At 38.6% G+C, this 21,911-nt stretch overlaps 1 protein-coding gene across 1 annotated transcript in view; it reads right to left on the bottom strand.

Moving 5' to 3' along the window:
• The window catches only part of COL25A1 (collagen type XXV alpha 1 chain), a gene marked incomplete at both ends in the record, with an annotated part of 297,729 nt that overhangs the window by 274,694 nt on the left and 1,124 nt on the right, over nucleotides 1-21,911 (bottom strand). The window lies entirely within an intron of this gene.

Raw genomic sequence — 21,911 nt, 5'->3', positions numbered from 1 at the left:
GTTACAGCATAATTAAGAATTTTCTTATTTTAAACTCACCTTTCTAAGGCCATATAAAATAACAAGTGCTTTTCTAAGATATGCCTTTATATAATTTGTTTAAGAAGTTAAATTGCCTAAGCCTTGAGGTAGGCTATAATCGACTGGTTACAAAAATCAGCCCCCTAACTGACACATTCAAGCATTTTTTATGCGCCTTTGCACTTTCATAGAAGCAAACAGCCACCCTCCCATTTGAATGAATCTAGATCACAAAGGCATTTCCTCTTTTCCCCTTCATACTAACAAATCCCCCAAAGACTACAGACAAGTTTCCCATCACCACAGGGGTACCAAGGGCAAAAAGCAAACTTAATGAGGCCAAACGGAGGCCTTGTCTTGCAGAAATGTTAATCTCAATTTTAAGAGAAAGGGAGGTAAAGAGAATCCCATAAAATCTGTACAAAATCACTTGTAATAAAAACATTTACAACACTTCTTTTGTCCAAGGTTACTGTGCAGGGCTTTAATTCAGAGGAACTAGTGGGAATACTATTCCTCTTATTAAAATATATTAATTAGTGTAATATATACAGTTGTCTCCTTTGAAAAGCACACCAATTGAGAGAGAAACCCATGAGAGGAACAGCAGGGCCCTGCAAGGACCCGCCCCCAATCTCGGATTTACTCCTCTGAGGATGGAGTCCCAGAAGCTGCCTCTGAAGCTTCATCTCTTTTCATCTTTAAAGCCTTCATTTACAGGCATAAATAACAATGGCATAATCATTAGCAACAGCAAAGATTCAAACATCATCAAGAATTGCTATCGTTCTTATCAGTTTCTCAAAACAGAAAGGCTAGTCTACAAACTGGAAGCTAGCTTTAAAATTGCAGATTTTTAATGAAATCCCTAAATCTATTTCCCAGGTCTGAAACATAACTATTGCTAAGACACTGATCTTGATCCTTCATTCCATATATGCACATAGTTGTGCTTATCTGGTTTATAGGGATATCCTGGTACCTAGAGTTTGCAGCAGCAATTTAAGTACAATTTCTCCTGCATGCTGGCTGATTGACAAATAGCAAGTTTCAGCAGTCAGCAACCAGCTCTAGACTGCTTATTTCAGGTGAAAGTTTTTTAAAGCATATTTTTTGGTACTAGTTTAGATGCTAAACCGTAAGTGCCCACCACAGAAGACACCACTGCTACCAGAAACTCACTCCAAAAAGGAAATCATTTGAGATTGCAAGTGTGTTTTGTTGAAAATTTACTGTCTGTTCACAGCTAACAGTGATGTTTTCCATTTCATGTTTCTGATTTACACATAAATATATTTGTACCCACACTCTGTCTTTCTGCAGATCTGCTACTGGCTGAAAGATACAGCAGTAAATGCATATGTTATGTAAATGGCATTAAGAAGCAAAAAATAAAGTCCATAATCTATTTCAGAAGAAAACCTACAACACCAGACACAATCATTCTCATTTCCATGCACATGATTGTCATCAAGCTTGTGTGAGTCCAAATGTATCAGTCATTTAATTAGCAGAAACCTCTGCAGCATGAGCTTGTGAGGGTTAGCACGGGTAAGAATCATTAGCCTTGTAACTCATGCAATTCTGATGATGCTTGGGGGGAAAGAGTAGCCAGTTTACTCTGCTGCTGACAGCACTAGGAATAATGGTGGTTTTGTCTCTTCTGTCTATTATACTTCATGTCTTCGTACACATATGGAGCAAACAGTCAGTGAAGGCGTTAATTTACAAGTCAGTTTTTAGAACTCAGCCAGGCTTTAAAGTTGTGTTTGTTTAATCACTGCTGCCACCTCATATATACAGAAACGATGCCAACAGTACCATGTTTTTGACTGCAAGCTTTTTTTCTCAAAAAGCACTGAAAGCACCAAGCTTCATCAAACTGTGACTCAAACTAAATAGAGGCTCCCCTTGCTGTGAGGCCCCCGGTTTTCCTGAACCTAAGGAGCATTCATCCACCACTCTGGCAGTTGAAACAGCCATGCCAACTTTTTAAAGGTGTAAGGAAGACATGGGGAGAAATGAGGAAAAACACACCAGACTCAGATTCTGTTAAATCTTGCAGGAAATTTCACACTCAAGTAAATTAATTTGTGAAGGACAACACAGGTAAAGGTTTGTGTGGAAAGAGGACTAAAAGACTACAGGAAGCAGACCCATTCCAGGTTCTACATATATGTAAAAAGGATGGCTTGCCCAGGTGTTCCTCTAACACATTTCCTAATATTTTCAGAAGTACTGAGGATTTAGAGAGGTATAGTCTATCCTAACTCTTATTAATATATTTTACTGGTTATTTTAGAAGCAGAACTACATCTGCTGTATCAGTTACCATAATTTCAACATGCACCTTGCCAAAAAAAAAAACAAAAACCCACACCTCAACAACTTTATACAGTTGCTCTAAACACCACCATAGCATATTGAGTCAGCAACAGCACAGTAGAGAAAAACACTATGAAAATTAACTTGCTGTCGTATCTCTTGTGGCATGTTTGCTTTTCTAACTTGACAGTCTACCAACTAAGTACTTACTAGAGCCATACTTGCTTGACTTGCATGTAAAAATATCACTGAAGAAACACACAGCTCCACTGAAACCGAAGTAAAAATTCTTACCCAAAAAACCCACATACAGGCCAAATAGAAAGAAATTCAACACTGGCAAGCAGGTCTATAAAACTTTTATTTCTATGCTACTAAAACAAATACATGTCCAAAAAGCACTCCCCTCTCCCCCAAATTGAGTTAGCAGCAGAGTTTATTTTTTAAATTTTATCTCGGTGATTTAGAAAATTACTCTTCAACTTTAAAAGCTATGAATTTCTTGAAATAAAATCATCTGACTGAAATGTTTCAATACTACCATTCTATACAAAAGAGAGAACTGGAAATGAGAGTGCTGCCAATCTCCTGCCCCCTTGGAACCTTTCTCTTACAGACAAGCAGTACTTGGCCCCAGCTTTTGAGTTTTCTTTCTCCTTTCTGAATGTGGGAGGGAAAAAATACACATTTCTGGTATCATCTACATCTACAGGCAGCCTATCTTTTAAACTGAATTCAAGTGTAAAGGTGGTAGTGAACAAATCCTGGGGTTCTAAAAAGTAGTATCTATAAGAAAACAGATGAAGCAATGTTATCTACCACAAACAATGAGACCATATTTAACTTACAGGGTGTTTAAGATCTGAAGAACTGAGAAGTAACACTGGAAGTAATTTCCAAAGATCAACTAGACTGTTACCATAAAGTAAGAGCACAGTTATTGATACCACTCCTGACAGATATTTACAAGTCTGTTCTTGAAGACATCTTGTGACAGAGATGCTATAGCCATCAAATAAAATCAGTTCCAGTGCTTACACTGGAATTGCCTTCAGCAGAGAGAACAAGAAATAATCACACCACTTAGGTTTCGAAGACTTAAAAAGAAACTAAAAGAAAAAAAAAGAGAACTTACTCCTCCCCTCCCTTTTATCCATTCTAATCTAAAACACTCCAGAAGTTCCTTTTCTATCTAGAGGCTCTCTTTTGATGGCTGTGGTAGCTGTGCTTGAACTCTCCTCATTTGAGCCATGTTTGCATTTCAATGCTTCCCAGAAGGGGACAAAATTCTGCAAATGATACACTACTGAGAGAAGGAACCATTTCGCACAGATAGCCTGTTCTGATATACGTGCATGCTGTTTGTCATTTCTCAGAACAACACAACACTTAACTTACACTTGGCTTGGGATTGACTACAAACCCCAGAAATTTGTGCGTGACAACTGGAGATTTAAGTGCTAATCTAAATTCTTGATCCCAAAAAAAAAAAAGGGGCTATAAGCATATATGCATGGACAGGAGTGTGCCAATACATTTGTACGGCTGCACAGGCAAATAAGTAGCTAAGCACCTAACACCTCATATATATGTAATACCTACCCTATTAACACATCCAGCCAACAGCAATATACATCTCTTTGGGGAACTTGCACCTTCATCCTAGAAATTGCAGTCCAATCATTATTTTAATGGAAAACAAGAAAGTAACTTAGAAATGTCTCACTTTATTAACCAAGGCTTGCTTTCCTGCCTACACATCCTTACACCTCAAATGCCATCTCTACATGCAAAGAAGAATCCCCCTAGAAACCAAATAAACAGCAAAAGTGCAAATGGCTTGTTCTGCCTCCTGGTTCATCAGAAGAACTACCTCTAAGGTGTTATTACTGAAAGTAACTCCTGGTGGGAGGCAGGGAGAAGGGATTGAATTGAATTGGTGACACATTGAATATAGCCTTGTTTTTTGCTTTTTAGCTTGAGTTGCAATGCTGCCAAGTAGAGAGAAAAAACCCCTCTCACCTGCAAACAAAATGCATGTATGGAAGACAAAGAATTCACTTTTTCAAAGTCACTTTTTTTCCATGTATCTTAACTACACTGGCTGAAGCAAATACATTTTCTAATTCAAAATAAAGGTCAGTCTAACAAGTTTAGTACCACAGGTCTATCAGGAAAAACAAGGCACTGAGCTATTTAAGCTGTTAAATGTAGTAGTAGTATAAGGGGTTTAGAGCAAGCGCAATTTACTGGAAATCCATCCTAGTAACAACCCAGATCTTTACACTGTGAGAGACAGATTTGTAACCCTTGAAAATAAAATATCTCAGTATGGGTAGTACTCCATCACCAACCATTAAATCCCCAATGCCTTAACACTGGATTCATTAGCCCAACAACAAAAAGCAAAAGACACCAATAAATAAAGGCCAATATTTTTCAACAACTGCAGTATATTCCAAGAACCCTGTAAATTACTTCATCATATGAAGTACTGAAACTTTATTGAGTTCTCATTCAAGTAAAATTAAAATATTTCTACCAAATCAAGTAATAAGACATCAAGTCTCCAGAGAAAATCACTTTTGATTCCGTATTAATGGAAATAAGTAAAATTTCACAAAGTTAGCTGCAAGGAACTGCTTTTCCTTGCAACTTAAGAGGACACACTTGGCTAACAAGGTCAATGACTTCTGAAAAAAGACTAGAAGAAAACAGTAAAAAAAACTCTGAGCACTCTGTGCCTCCACTCCCTCAATATCCTGTAAGACCAAAAGCATCTAGGAATGCTGTAGAGCACTGGGGGATGCTTTTGTGCCTATAGCCAATCTCCTGTTTCACTCAGCCATTTATCAAAATTTTAATGAAAAGCTTTCTAGTAAAAATGGGGGCTTTTTTGGTTTTGGTTTGTTTGGGCTTCTCTCAAAGTTTCATGTCTGTGAGGTAGTTGCTCACAGACACATTTTCTGTGGTTTTCAATCGCTCCTCTTGGCAAATAAGGTTTTAAGATTTTTCAAGTTACAAATTTTTTATGTGTTCTGTAACTTCCAAAGGTATAAGAATTTTACTAGTTCTTCTTCTGTTTAAAAAAATTTCCACTGACCATCTGTTCAGTGATATCTTTTAAGAAAAACAATTGATTTACCTATAATATACAATCATATATCCTTACCCAAATTCGAAGTTTTTCAACAGTAATCACAAAAAATACACTATGAGAACAGATTAGAAAGAGAATTTATCTATAAACACTTTGAAGTACACCTTGTTCCTACACTTCATCTCTTGGGAAAAATGTTTTAATCACTGTTTCCATTAAATGTGTTCAGCTGTTGAAAACCAAGCAAAACAGTAAGATCTGTATTTACTCTTACTCCCAATGCACATAGTGAATAGGCAAATAGAAGTGATATTAATGTGTTATTAGTAAAAAATATTGCCATTGACCCCAATAACAGATGTTCCATTTGTGCTAAAGAAAAAATTCATACTACCTTGTATGTCTCATAGGCATAAAATACTACTGACTTCCATCTTACTGTTTTGAAACTGCTCTCAACTGATAGGAGAATAAGTAATCAATTTTTTCTCCCCGCAGTTAAACCAAGAAGCATTTTTAGACTCTGAAATGACCAATGTCGTAAGATCGTGTTTTGTATACAATTGAAAAATAAGTAAAAGGTAAAATGCAGCATATATAATGAATGCAAATAAATATGAGCTGCCTGCTGCTGGTCATTCCAACAGTAATTGCATTTTGCAGCATGTATAGGAAAATTAATTTATGTCCCTTCTTTGCTAATCAAAGAGCATGTAATTAACTTTCTCTGTGGAAAAAAAGTCATTTTATTCAGTTCAATCATTTCACAGCACAATTTAAAAAATAATAATTGTATTTTACCAAAACACAAACATCTGAGATTTGGAACTACTGGTTCTAGCCCTCCTTGTGACTGCATTTCAGAAAGAAAATGGGGGCCTGTTATTTAGAAGGTATATACTTATACAGTGTCATTCTTCATAAAATTGCTGTTTTATTAAGAACACTATTTCACTTCACAAAAGCAGCTCTCAACAAAGCAGCTGAAAATTAAGCAGAAACAAGTAAATGCCCCCTTGCTGTGCCAGTGGGAAGTGTACGATCCCATCATGAAGCAGCCCTGCAACCTCCCTCGGTGTGGACACAAGAGCTGCTGCTATTGTATAATCTGTACAATCCCAACAGCTGGAGAAAACCACCTGTTCATCACCCATGAAAAGGGGTTCAATGAACCCCTCCTCACAGGTCACTACAGACTCCTTGCAGACTTCAAGGTGATGGCTCTGTGTCACCGAAGTCCTGCTTGAGCCACTTTTACTCTGCCATTCCACAGGGTTTAGACTGAGCTGACAGATCACAGACTAACAATAAGATGAGTGTGTCTGAACAGAGTGCAATACAGAGATGTGAGTATCCCTCTGTGCCATCTTTTTCAGATGCCCAAGCATTCCCTCTTTTTGACTGCCTTCAGTGGCCTTTAAACCATGTTGCTGGTGATGCCTGTTTGAGGAGATAGCTGTCTTCATTTGAAAGACAGTGTTCCTTAGAATCTGCAGGAATTTTATGAAAGGGTCAGAAAAAAATTTGGCAGCATGAGTCCCTATCCAAGTGCTATTATTAGTAACTAAGTTAAACAATTACAGTTCATCTCAAAGTATGATTAATAGCAACATAATAGTATCATACCCACCACTCTTTTTCTGTCAAGTCCCACACTTTATAAGACAAACACAGAAGAAGAAGCATATTTAATGCACGCAAATTAAGACGAACTGCCCGCTGCTGGTCAGCTCATCAGTGGTTGTATTTTGCAGTGTTTTTAGGAAAATGACTCATGTCAATATGTGGTCACCAGGTTACTAATCCAAACATATCAACATGTCTGGGAAAGAAGAAACTGGGAGTATAATTAAAGTTTGCTACTAGCAAAATACCAGTCCATAGGAGGAATCAGAGTTCAGACCCTAGCTGTTGCCCTTCCTGCTCTACACAAGGCAGGAAATGAGAGAAAACACTCACAGCAACATGATCAAGCAAGGAGGGGTGATAACAGCTTTTGAAATTACTCAATTCCATCTTTGTGCCTTTAGAACTTCAACATTAACTTCTACTACAGACCATTGGTCTTGACTATCTAACACGTTTCAATAGAGATAACAGAGTGTGATAGTTCCCATGGGTTTCAAGGAACACTGCTTTCCACACAGAGGAAGGCAGCATATGCACTATTTCAATGCTTCTGCCTGTGTAGTCCTATTGCCAGAGCAGAAGAGAGTGATGCAGAATTGGAAAAGAATACCTTACTGCTAAATACCACTAGCCTTCATCTTCCTGTAAATCCCTTGTCAGCACCACACAGCATATTAGCACCCTCTGTCAGGACAACATCCAGGCTATGCATTCTCCCCGCTCACCACTTTCCAGAAGCTGAGGATGTGCCATGAGTACCTGACTACATGCACCATCTAGGAGACACCCCAATGAAGTGAGAGGCACTTAACCACCTTCTGCCACTGTTTAAGTCCCCAGATGATCCATCCCTTAAACCACAGAATCTGGACATCTTAGATGAGTACACATCTTAGATGCACTTCAGACATGACACCCCACAGATGTGTCCCTTTTTATTCCTTTTTTACAGGACTTGCATTTGCTAAGTTTTGAGGAGCCCTTTCAGCAGATTACAACTTCAACATATTCTGCTGTCATTCACTGCTCAGACTGAGTGAGCAGTAAGCACTGAGATAACCTCTGGAACATCAAAATCCACCCTAAGCTAACCTCCCCCAGATGCTGCAGAGAAAAGCTGTATGGAAAAACATTAGATCTCTTCACTATTTTTTCTCTTAGGACTGTGTCGGTCCTTAATTCTTCATTATCTCTATAAACAAACCAGGGACCTCACTACCACAGCGTGTTCCTCCTCACTTATCTCAGTCTTTGACAACTAGATTTTCTTCCAAATATGGATGTTTTTTTAACAACACAGACTGGGATATTCTCTGCTCTGCTACTACTGAACCGCACTGAAGAGAACTTCAACGGCTTGGCTGAGCATGGATCTTTCCCAGAAGGAAAGTCCACGGACACTGGAACCAAGTACAGGCAATATAGGAGGATTACAGAGATGCTGTTCACCACTCAAGGAAGAAAACTGTTGCAGCCTAAGCTTGATTAGAGTTCAGACTGGCAAGCACTGTGAAAGACAAAAAGGACATTTAAAAAATATATTTACAGCAAAAGTAGGATCAGAGACAGCATTGGTCCTTTACTTGATGAGGTCAGTCACCTCACAAATAGGGGCACAGGCAAAGTAGAGATGTATAATGCCACCTTCTCCTCTGTCTTCAATATTGATGATGGCCCCTGGGACCCCAGAACCCCACGCTGAAAAATCTTAACAGGGTGGTCGATAAACTCCCAGCCAACTCTGAACTTGTTTGATACTTGCTGCTTCAGTTGGATGCTTGTAAATCTATGGTACCTGATAGGATTCCTCCCAGGGTGCTCAAAGAGCTGGCTGATGTCATTGTGGAACTTGTCCCCAGTATTTTCCAACAGTCTTAGGAGTCTGGAGAGGTCCCAGTTGACTGGAAGATGACATATGTTGTTTCAGTGTTCAAGAATGGTTGTAAGGAAGACCCTGGTAATGACAGGCCTGTCAGTCTCATTTCAGTGCCTGATAAAATTATGGAGAAGTTTATTCTGGGAGTTATTGAAAAAACACACAAGACACAACTCAGTCACTGGTCAGAGACAGCCCAAGTTTACGATGGGAAAGTCCTGATAAAACAACTTGATTTTCTTCTATGACAAGGTTACCCACCTAATTTACCAAGGAAAGACACTAGATTGGGGGAGAGGGGGAGGGGGGATTTTAGTAAAGATTTTGATAGCCTCTCTCATAATGTTCTTCTGAACAAAATGTGCATCATACAAACAGACAAGCCCATAATACACTGTGTGAGCAAACGGCTGACAAATCGGGCTCAAGGAGTTTAGTAAATGGGGTCACATCAGTCAGTGGCCATTTACCAGCAAGGTTCCCCAGGGGTTAATTTCAAGGCCAGTGTTCTTTCGTATTTTTACAAATTATCTGGATGCAGGAATCAAAAGTACATTAAGTTTGCTGATGATACTAATTTAGGATGAGATGCGGACTCCATGGATCATAGAGGCCTTACAGAGAGATCTAGATAGACCAGAGAGCTGTGCAATCACCAACTGTCTGAAATTCAACAAGAGCAAGAGTGCCAGATCCTTCATCTGGGACAGGGTAGTGCTGGTTATCCATGCAAATTGGGGGAGAGGCTGGAGAGCAGCCCTGCAGAAAGAGATCAGAGTCTGAGTTGATGGCAATTACAATACAAGTCAACAGCGAGGCCTGGCAGCCAGAAGGGCCAACAGTAACCTGGCGTGCATCAGGCACAGCATCACCAGCCAACTGAAGGAGACAGCTGCCCTGCTGTGGCCTCACCTCAGGGACTGTGTGAGGTACCTCAACAGAAGGACATCACACTATTTCAGTGTCCTGAGGACACTGACCAGAACAGTAAAAGGTCTCAAGGGCAAGATTTACCAGGAGCTGCTGATGTCCCTTAGATTGTTCAGCTTAAAGAAAGGGAACATTCATGTTAAGCAAATAATGACTTTTCAAGCATAGCATCAGCAAAGGGGAGAATGGGAGACCTAGTTCACTGAGTTAAAAGAACAGACTGATGTGAACAGAGGGATCACCTATTGTCCAAGTATGAAAATCTATCTGAGTAGAAACACACATGCATATGCAGACTTCAGTTATGTTGGTAAGGAAACTAAAATGAAGGTCCAGCTGTATATAGGGATCTTTCTTTCCTAACCCTCAGAACTGATGTTCTGAATGCTTCTGTACAATTTTGGTAGCTTTATCTAATCACTTTTAAACAATGAACAATCCTCAGAACAATACTCATTGGTCTGTGATCTGTGAATTAAGATGTGAGAATACATAATTTCTCCATGAAGATATATATAAGTTTAATAATTTTTACTGTTCAGATTGTCCCAAGTGCAGCCAGAACTCTTACAGTATTACAAAACTAGTTCAGTATTCCTAGAAAAAGATACAGACATAATGTTCTTGCTCAGAGACTGAAAAGACTAAACAATAAACTGAATGGCGAATGAAAAATAGTATTTGTATCATAGAAGAGAACTACGTATCAAAGCTAAAGTAGATGGTAGCAGCTGCATACATAACAGGCATTCACAAGGATCCAAAGGCAAAAAAATACATAAGAAAAAAAACAACACTGAGGCCAAAAAACACTTTGCTCTAAGATTCCAGAGTAACTACTGATTTCAGTTAAAATCTTTGGGATTATTAATGTGCCTGAAGTAATGTACATGCCCATATCAGGTCTGATTGCTGTCAGTCAGAGTTTTAGTTAAAAGCCTCTTTTCACCAACCTCCAGATGAAAGTAAAATACTGTTTGGATACCAGAAATTGTCTAGCAGAAGTGGCTACCTCTATCTATACGTGATTTGAGCTGACACTGTCCACCTGTTCAACTAAAAAGAATCCTCAGGGATGGGTTGTTTTTAAAACAAAAGCATACTTTTTAAAAGTTCCCAGAAGGTTTGTATAGTCAAAAGTTTATGTTTTTACAACTATGTTCACATGATGACACCACCTGATTATGTCCTGTAGGATGGACCAAAATGGACCAGAGAGCTGATTACTAAAATTAGAAAGCAGATGCAAGGAATGTATTGGGAGACAAACTTCTGCTCCCCTAGACAGTAACTTTATTCAAAAGTATGAATACTTGCTCATTTGCACTCTTTGGTTAATGTATTTACATCCATTATATTTTACGGGTGCAAGAACTCTCAAATATGAAGACATTCTGTCCCACCCTTACAGTCCTGTACAGGAATACAGTTGCAATACAGAACTGTTACTTAGTTGTCCCTGCTCTAATTCATTAAGCACAGTATTTCCTCTAAGGTGCATCCCTTTAAACTCACTGTGAGAGAGCTTCTTTCCAGAGTGTTTCCAGAGTGTTCCAGTTGTTATAGAAGACATTGAAAACAAATAGAATTCTTATTATTCTAAAGTAGACTGTAATTGTTTGAAATACATCAAAACACCACCTTGTAGCAGCAAACCAATTTTAAGAGAGAAAAAAAGTGAGGATTTCAGTCTTGCTCTATTTCTCTCAATGTTGGTGGTTTGGTTTTCAAGGCTCACACTTCTTTTTAACTGGCCACTGTAATGGCTTATGTGCAGCCTCTTAATTGAAAGTGATTAAAAAAAAAAAAAAAAGCCCTTCTACCACACATTAGGACATGGCTCAGCCTGGAACTAAAACTAAGGAATTACGCAAAGCTGTCCTAAAGTGAAATCCACAACTGTCAGACTTAAATACTAATCTCTCTTAAGATTAGTCTCCCTACACTAAAGAAATAAAGTGCACTTACATGCTTGTTGCACTGGAAAAACACTTCATCTTCACACAGAGAAACCTTTCTAGCCTTCTACAAACATGGCTGTCATCATTACAAAGACACCAACTCTAAGTAAGTATTGACAATGGCTGTCTAAGCACTGATTCATTTGAAACTGATGCCGTACCACTGTGTTTTTCAGCCTCTCTGATTCATCAGTATTCAGTGTTCCTACTCACAGGAACCGCTTGGAAAACATATTCAAGATGATCCTCACTGAACAGAGATGTCTTCATAAACACACAGATAGCTACAGCAAACATCACGATCCATTTCTGCGATAACACACATTTGTAAGCGCCAACCAAAGCCACAACCTGAGCTGCATATTATCAGCTGACACAAACAACTATCAAGCATCCACCAGGACAGAGAACAAATAAAAGCTGAGTTCAAGCTCACCACTACCATAAGGACCACCTTAACAATGACCCCACTTTGGCCTACACTTGAGTCGGTGTGCACAGAGCACATTTCCTGGTACAATGATCAAATTAGGAGCCAGAAAGTATTTTTACTGAGAAGGCTATCCTGTCTGAAAGGTGAAGGGTATGAAATAAATAATACATTAATCACCTCTATGTCAAGCTGAAGTGATAGCTCTCAACATATGTCTCCCTTCAACTAGCAGCTACCAGAAGAACAGCAGTGGCACCGAAAACATTGAGGGAGTGCTTGATAAAAACACCAGAAGAGCTGACAGTACAAAGACTCTCTGGCCAACACTGAACAGTATTTGTCATAGCGATGCCATTGGGCATCATCTGGATGTAAGCTCTGTGACTGGAGAAGAAAATATTAATACACAGGCTATGGAGTTTATCCTTTTAATCCCCTGTGGCCATACCCCTATGCTCAGGTATCAAGGCTTCCTCTAAGATCAAGGGAATCTGAACAGGAGCTTACTCAGAGACTAAGGGCACAGGTGGGGAGCAAGAGAAGCGCCTTCAAGCAGCTGGTTCTCATATTCTTAAGAGATTATTAGAGGTTCCAGCTAAAGGAAATACCTCCTCAACTTAAGATGTATATACACTTCGACTTTCAGCACCACAGTCCTCTGTGAGGACCCCACTATCATCCTGCTGAGGCACTGATACATAAGAAACCTCACATCATTTCCTAGCAACACAACTAGTACTACCAGCAGAAGCAAGACCGTTGTAGCCAGCTATGACCCTAACCATAAATATCTTTTCAGACAGTTTATTTAGTGTCCTTCAAGTTACAGGATGCTGTTCTGCTTTCAGATACACAATCTGTCACCACTGCAATGGCAGCCACGCCTCTGATAAGATATTTTGGTCTCCAATTTTCAATACAATTTCCTGTTTTCAAAATTTCCTCTGTGTTCCCCAAACACCGGCCCCACTCCTCCCCATGCCCAATTTTAGAAAACATGTTTTAAATAGCAGTTTTCCAGCATAATCTTAAGCTCAGTGCGCTGAAAAAGAGACCATGCTTACTGAAGAAACCTAATTCATAAGCCAGACCTTTAACATACACTTGTGGTAGGATTTTTTCGTATGCTTTTATATTTAGAGAAGGAATATTGAAAATACTCAAATGGGAGGTAAATAAATGTAGTGGGGTGTTCTTAAGATGGCATAAACTGCAAATGGTAGACTAGCAAAGATCTTAACACTACAGTTTTAGGTCTTATTTTCTACAGTCTTTCTTCCATTATATCTACAGCTTTTACTTTACAGCCCCTTACTCCTACGAGTACTAAAACTATTTTAAAAGGTAGAAAGTGCCAAGTCCATGAACTTTTTTTTTAAGAACAAAACAAACAAACAAAAAAAAAAAAGGAGATGACAAAACCACTTTTCTCCCACAAATCTTTGCTGATGAGAGGAAGCACATCCCAGATACCAAGAGACTGAAGCAGTACCTGGCACGAGCCTGTTGCTTCAGTCAGAGGAAAGCAGTGGATCAGCCACCTGGCTTTATGCAGGTTTTCCTTGCTAAGGTGAGCTGTGTTGTACATTATAGCACCATGACTTGGCAGGCAGCCTGCTGTGTGTCCAAGATAGGGCAGTGTGACAGACTACCAAAAACATCATACTTACATATATATATATACACATACCGGTATACAGTCCTGTGTACTGCATTAAAAAGAGGATCAAAGAGAAAGATCATTTGACACTCTTCTCCTCAATACTTCTTCAGCTGAGCTTGTAGAAGAGCCACATAAGGAGAGGGGAAGCTTTTTAGAGAGACTATTAAGAGTCCATCATTATTCCATGTACAGTCTCCTTTTAAGCCTCCTCAAGAACCTGTTAATCTGTGATCTACTCTCCACTGTAATCCCAGCCAAAATACACCAGCAAAGCTAAACATCTGTGAAAAAAAAATTTGCAAGTCATATTCCCAAAACACCAAATTTAAATTCCTAAGCACCTAAAAAAAATACACAAATCATTCAGAAAGTCTTCTAATATACTTGCCCAATACAATAATTACAAGATTATATTCATGCATAACCAAACTAAGATAATTCTAATGCCTAACTAACTGAAACTGAACTAAAGGCACTGATTTTAATAGACCTCCATCTATGACCTTATGAAATAAAATCTATACTTTCTTCATATTTGTCAACTGCCCGACCAATTTTAAGGACAGTGCAGGGTAAAATATTATTGCTTAAATTGTTTGAGCACGTCTAAGCAGAAGTCACTGAAATCATTGTATTAATTTTCCAGAAGATTCTAAAATAAAAAGTAATATCCCAGTTTTATTACCTCTGTTATTACCCTCTTTCTTCATTCCATATATTGTTTCTTTGCCCTGCAAATGGCTGTCTTCCTATCTTTGATAATTATAAGAACACATATTTCTATCTAGCAAAAAAATTTAGATAGCTGTGTAGCAACTTCATAATTTTTCAAAAATCTTAAAATGCATCATCATCATCTGTTTCAAAGCTTCCCAAGCACAAAAAGAAACAGTTCTCTACAAACAGGCATGCAAAACTCACAACTAAATGTAAATGCCTCCTTCTATAAACATACATCTGCACATATAAACAAGAAACAATTTTAGTACAACTCCAACCCTGCAAAAAAAAAAAAAAAGGACAGAATAGGGGAGGAGCACACAGGGTAAGTTTTAGAGCATGCATCAAAGACAAGACTGTCTTCTAACATATTTTGATAGCTGCTTTAAGGAGAGCACAACAATCAGGTTTTCTTCATCAACATGACAGATGGAACAAGTGGTTTGCTTCACAAATAAGGAAGTTGTAGTCTGCCTGCTAAAAACGAGGTAATCTATGGAAATATTTCAATAGTAGATAATTTTATCTTAGGCATGTCTATGCACTAGCTATTTCTTCCACTATGTGTTCACCTATTTACAGAGCAGCACTTATTTTTAGCTAAGGAGACTATTTACATGAGGCTGCAGCACATAATCACAAAATTAAGGGAGATCAAACAACTTGTTGAGCCATGAATGACTACACTTGAGTTGTGAACCACGTGGAAGGAAACACTTGACAATGATGGCCTAGATACATCTGCTTCAGAGGCCAGTAGCATGCATCAGATTATCTCCGGGAGTATCAACCTGACCAGCATTTCTGAAGCTGCTCAAGTCTACAGAGGCAAAAAAAAGCAGTATTTACATGAAAGGTATATACAAACCTTGCACTTTCAGGCTGGACACTCTGTTCTGAAAATTTACCCTGACATTTATTTTGATTAAGCTCTCACAAACAGCTGGTTCTGCTTAACTTAATCTCATTAAAAGTCCCAAGCAGACGAATTTAAACAGGCCCTGTTCTACTGTAAGTCTAACCTGTAAAACACGACAGTCCACAAGTTTCCGAACAACAAGCCTTCAGCATCATGTTCACTGGTGTATGTATCTCCTAACTGCAAGCTGCAGCTTTAGTAGTACTGAGTGAAAAGTGTCTCTCTCAGCCTGTATTATTCTATGCCTTCTTACTTCTCATTTGTAGCTTTAAGTAAGCAGACAGATTCCATTTTTTGTGGCTCACTTGAGAAATCAACTGAAATGATGAAGGGGAAAGGGGCTCTGTGTAGACCAGCCTTCCTGAAAGGGCTGTAGTTAGCAACTCAATGTCTGTGTGCATTAAAGTGTGATGGATGGTTTCACAAGGCTGATAACTTGAACATATTAATTATATGATTCTATCTCATAACCTAAAAGGCCCTAAAAAACAGCTTCTGTCGGTCATGCTGTTTTCAGATTTAGCTGATTTTTACTGTGCTAAACAGAGACAAAATAGCCAGGTAAGCTGCAGCCAGTAAATTTAGAAGGGAGTGAGAAAGATGATGAGTGCTGTTTATCAGTGCTGTTCTGGCAATACATTTCCAAGAACCCACTAACCTTTAAGGAAAGGGACAGGGGGTAAGTACAGCTAAATAGAACTCAGTTTTATGAGCTTTAGAGACCTTTCAAGGAAAGAGATGCATATATTTCACAATTTAAGAAAGTCAACAAGAAAAAGAAAAACCAAAACCCAATCACAGACACTACAAGCATTATTCCAGAAGTGAGCTTAACAGCCACTTCTCCCACTGCAACACTCACAATACTTGAAGTGCTTTGACACTTGAGCAGTTTGAGATGGACCAGTGCCACACACAAGGAAGTCTAAGAACATATATAATATTAATCTCATATATTATAAGAACAGTTAATGCTGATAATTAAGCCTTCCTTCTAACATGCCGTGTTTGATGTAACTGCACAAGTTTGAATTTATTCAACTCAAGTCATAGAAAAACCTTTTGTTAATAACACTTTTGCAGTCAAATCAACCTTTGCTACAGCACTGCTGAGATCAATAATATTACAAAAGAGAGAAATCTGGTGCAGTCTGCTGTCAATCAGTTCTCTTCTGAGCCACATTATGTTTCATTCATTGTGCTGCACACCCTACTTCCTTGCCCAGAGGGAAGGGAATTAAAAGGTCACCACTTCGCCAATAAAATATATATCTAGCTATTTTGTGGGGAGGAAACAGTATCTTTAAGTAGTCATCCAAAGAAGACAGACTACCCAGAAGGTCGCATGCTACTGCACATCAATAAACATCTTGATCTAGGAACCGAAATGAAAAATATCAGACCACTGCAGGTATGAAAGGGAGACTCAGAGACCTGTCAGAAAAATTACAAAATTAGAGCTGAGCACTGCATTCAGCAAATAGATGATATAGACACAGCAGAAATAAGTAGTGCTGGGAGCTAGGTTCAGATAGCGCACTGAAATTTTCAGTAACAGGAAAAAAATCACTTTGGATACTTTTTATATCTATCTGTATTTTCTCTTAGTTCTCGCTACTGGTAAACACATAAGTCAGCTTCTCTTTTCTTTCTTTACCTCTTCAGTCTTTCCAGGACTGTTTCACTGTAAGCATAATAATAAAAAAAAATTAAAAGAGTAATACCCTGCTGATACCTACTTCATGATTCTTTTAATCCCAAAAATTGCTTTCTCCTCCATTCTTTCAGACTCACTAATTGAAATGCTCCAGGGAACAGTCCTTGCGGAACATGTGGAAATAAGAAAGAGCACCTAAACTGTACTTCCACTGCATGTCAAAGCAAACATTAGATGCTTAAGACAACAAAAACAGCACTGGGATTCTAAGGAAATACACTGATTTTTGCCATCCATGCTGCTATCAAAACACATATAGCAGACTCGTCATCTCACTGAAGAACTGTAGCTGTAGAACAGAGCTTTTGCACTAGAACTACTGTAACCAACCAAGAATAAGACCAACTGGTATGCTGTTTCCCCTCAAAAAAAAAAAAATCCCTTGGCTTATAGAATTTCATCCTGAATTAACAGGTTTATATGCACACAACTACACTGAAACGAACCTGATGGCAGCAAATTGCATAGTGAAATAGGAGGAACTTCAAATGCCAAACCATAAAGCTCTCTAGGACCGGAACAGAGAATCAAGATGACATGATTACAAAACCAGCACAAAATAGCTGGCTAAGAAAGAACGATGAGAGTGTCTCTGCCTGGAAAGGGTTTGAAGCTACAGAAAGGGAAAGAGTCTATGAAGACACTGGAGTCACAAGAGGAAGAAAAATGTACATTTACTGATGGGAAAAATACAAGAGAAAGAACAAAGAAAGAAACATTACCTGTGGCACTGAAGAAAAAACCAAATTTGCAGTCAACTTTGACAGGTATCCAACACTGAAGTTCAGCTAATGTTCTGGGGAGGGAAAAAAACTCCAAAACAAACCTCAAAACCTACAGACCCCATAACTTCACATGCAAGTTATAGTAAACATACATACACAGTGTGTTGTATAGTTAGAGTTAAAAGACATCTCTTATGTAACTTATGCTTTGTCAATGCAGAATTAAAGAAATGTGTCCCTTTAAGGAATAAATTCACTATAAAGGTCTTCCTCAAAAGAGAAGAAGGAAAAAAATAAAGGTAATTGCTTCCTAAAACTAGTCAAAAGGGACATATAGAAGTGTACATAATCACCTGCCAGCCTTCCTGCTGAGAAAGCTTGAACTTCTTGTACTTCTAGATTTGATTCCTACTCCTGCCAAGATTATCTGACTCCAAAAGCAGGCTCTGAGGACCACTTACACAATGAGACACCACGGCACATGACCGCAAGTGTCGGAACTTGACCCTCACAACATATACAGGATCAGATCACTAAAACATGTAAAACTATGTTCATTTTTGTTGAAGTCTACAGGTACATTCACATGTGAATGACTTTGGGAAGAGGAAAATCTGAAAGGATCTACAAAAAAGAAACTCCTTTAAATTCTGTTGAATTGGGAGTATCCCTGTGCTTTCTATATGTGTTACTCTTTCCACAACTGTGTATTTCTTGGCACTTAGTAAGAGGTACCCAGCATGGTGCTTGACTGTTCCGCATAAGAGCTGATTATGCTCCCACAGCCACTTAGAGGAAGATTTAGAAGTATGAAATAAGTACCTACACATCTCCATCTTTAAAAGTAGAAAAACATTAACTTAAAATAAAAAATGCATCTGGCAAATGAAAATTAATTTATTAAGCCTAAAATTATTTTAGCTGCTCAATTTGTGCCCCCCAGTCCTACGTGCAGAAGGCCAACTACCAGCAGTGACTGCTGCACCAGTTAAAAGCACGAGATTTATACTGGCACTCTTATTAGAGCTGAGGTAATTTAAGAGGAATGTCAGCACAAATTTACTTTTCAAACTTTATTACTCTGCTTTAAGAGGAGAAAGAATGCCTGCTATTGTAATTTTTAAAATATTTACAAAATCTTTGGTATCTGGTTTTAGTCGCACAGAGTTAAAACCAAAACTCTTAAAATCACCTCACATTACGTTTCTTTCATAAGAAAATAGGAAAAAAGAATAAGAAAAATCACATTTAGTGAAAACAAAGTTTTTGAAGAGAAATGTGATCACTCTTCACTCTAGATAGAATTCAAGGCTACTGCTGAATTAAAAGGAGGACATGTGGACTGCACTACAAGCTATGAGCTTGTGAAGCTGGCTTCCATAGGTATCTGAGCTATTCAAACCCACTTCCCTTTGAATGTGCAGGTTCCTACCATGGAGAGTCAAAAGGGGATGAAAAATCTCAAATTAATGACATCTACACCAGTTGCGCAACTTTAACCCTGAACCAGAGGCCACATTCTCACCCTCCTGTCTGCAGACTGAACTTCCTTCTCTTCTTCTGGTAGGGAACAATGTAACCTACTTTTTATATCATCTTTATTTCTCTTTAAAGAGAGGGATGCTGGAAACTGTCCTGGTGGCCATTCAGTGTGACCTTTTCTCACAGCATAGAGAGATTTCAAAAATCACCTCTGTACCATGAAGGCCTTCCAAAGTCATCTCTAACAGACATGTATTTTATTATTACAGAAACACAGGAAAGAAATGTGTAAGTTGAGCAGAATACAGAAACAAAAGGGAACCATGTGGGAAAGAGGCAATTTTCTCTTCGGCTTTGCAAATAGCAGGCAACAGAAAAACCACTGATGGACCATAATACTTTTCCTATTAAGCCAAGTACCTTTTTGAACATAACTACTTGTAATAGCAGTGTTAAGGATTAAAACAAAAGCCCATCCTGTGCAGACAAAATGGAATTCTAACAGAGGGAACCAAAGGAAGAAACAACAATTTATTTGCTCTGTCTCCTCCTGCTCTGCCTAATGCCTGCAGTTAGGAGGGCACTGTCCTCAGGTGGTGGTGCCACTCAGCCCCTGCTCTCTCAGACAAGGCTCCCAAGACAATGCCATTTAGAGGTAGACACCTGTCCACTGGCAACAAGCATGAGAACATCAACCGCAAAATGAGGCTACCACATGGCAACATCTTTCAGTCACTACAAAACTTGCTTCCAAACTGAAACAGCTACCAAGAAGTGAAAAGCTCCGTATCAGATTTCTAATCCCTCCTCTTTACAACTTTTTTTTTTTTACTTTGTAATGATCCATGTAAGTTTTCCTGGTCTTACAAAACTTGCTCCCTCGAAAATGTTTCCCAAATCACTTTGATTTTCACATAGCAAGGATTTTTACAATTCATGTGAGAAATATTCTGTTGCTCATTATCTATTTGATAAAACATACTTTAAAAAAAGGTCAGATAAAAATTGGTATAATGTGGAGCTCTAGTGGTAGTGAAGAAGTAAAGCAGCACATAACACCAACCATGAAAAAAGTAGATATTGACCTTTAGTAAGAAAACAGTAACATAATCATAACAGATGGATGTAAACAAGGAAGAAGGAAAAGGGGAAGAGCTTAGCATCAAATTCAACATCATTTCAGGCTCACAGAATGCATCTCTGCAAACAACATGATGAGTAACTCGCATTTCTGTGCACAAACTTGCATCTTGTAATTTACTGCAGCTAAGCAACAGAAAAAATAATGTCCGTTTGCTTATGTTAGCCTTAAAAATATATATATATAATATATATACTACAACAGGAAACCAATGATCCTTACCAAAACTAGCTGGGAGTTGAGTAATTCTACGCACTCTTTTAGAACAGTCCTAGTCAGATATATTGTCCTTCTCACAATAGCCATGGCAACTCCTACATCAGCCAGTAAATACTCTGTTCTCAGCTGTATCAGTAGGCAGCTTTAACACTGAGGTTCGGAAGTCCCTTCAGACTGATGAGTTTGGCAGGAATTAAATCCTAAACTAGGAGAGCTCCTTCCTTATATATGAGTACTATCACACATCCTGCTGGCAAGCATATTCAGCTTAAGTCCTGTTGACAGTCAATATTCCACCTGTAAAGGAGATGGGTTTTCGTACAGAGTGAGAGGATATGTAAAGCATCCTCTGTATCTAGTGTGCCTCATCACAGAGGATGCTGGAATTCCTACATGCCCCTGTAAAACACTGGCATTATTTCCTTAACTTCGAAGGTGCTAAATGAATTTGGCTATACATTAGAGGAAGCTTCTGAAGCTAAAACAACATTGACAGTTATCAGACTATCAAAAAGGAGCACAGAAACTGACAACACTGCAGCGTGAATGCGCAAACAATTGATTGCGGTAGTAGAAGGGCCCATTTCCAAAGTCAAGCAGTATCCCTGGTTGCACAAATCGACAGTGTCAAACCTTCAGTAAGAAAACCCTGCAATTCCTTCCTAGAGAATCTGCTTTCCACCAAGACTACAGAAAAACAAGACTGAAAAAAGCTCATGTATATATTACTGCTAACTTGCAATAGACCCTCCACCTATTTCAATCCATGTTATAAATTGTTCAATATTTTTGCCAGGGACTTTTGCTCTACTTCCCAAGTTGAACACACAGTGCCTTGATTCAGTTCTATTCCATGTAAAACAGAACATATTTCATCTGCTAGAGCAGACCATTAACTTCTTCCTAAGTGTTACTGTTTGGCAACATCCAGCCTAATCGGGAGGGTTTATTAGCATTAATTCCAATATAGTGCTACAGTGAAAACAAATTATTCTGGGCTTAACACTTTTTCCACCTAAGGAACAGCTGCTGATTGAAGAGGCATCCCCT

Source organism: Coloeus monedula (genome assembly GCF_965178545.1).
Source record: "Coloeus monedula genome assembly, chromosome: 5".
NCBI lineage: Eukaryota > Metazoa > Chordata > Aves > Passeriformes > Corvidae > Coloeus > Coloeus monedula.
This window is presented reverse-complemented; position numbering and strand designations above follow the sequence as displayed.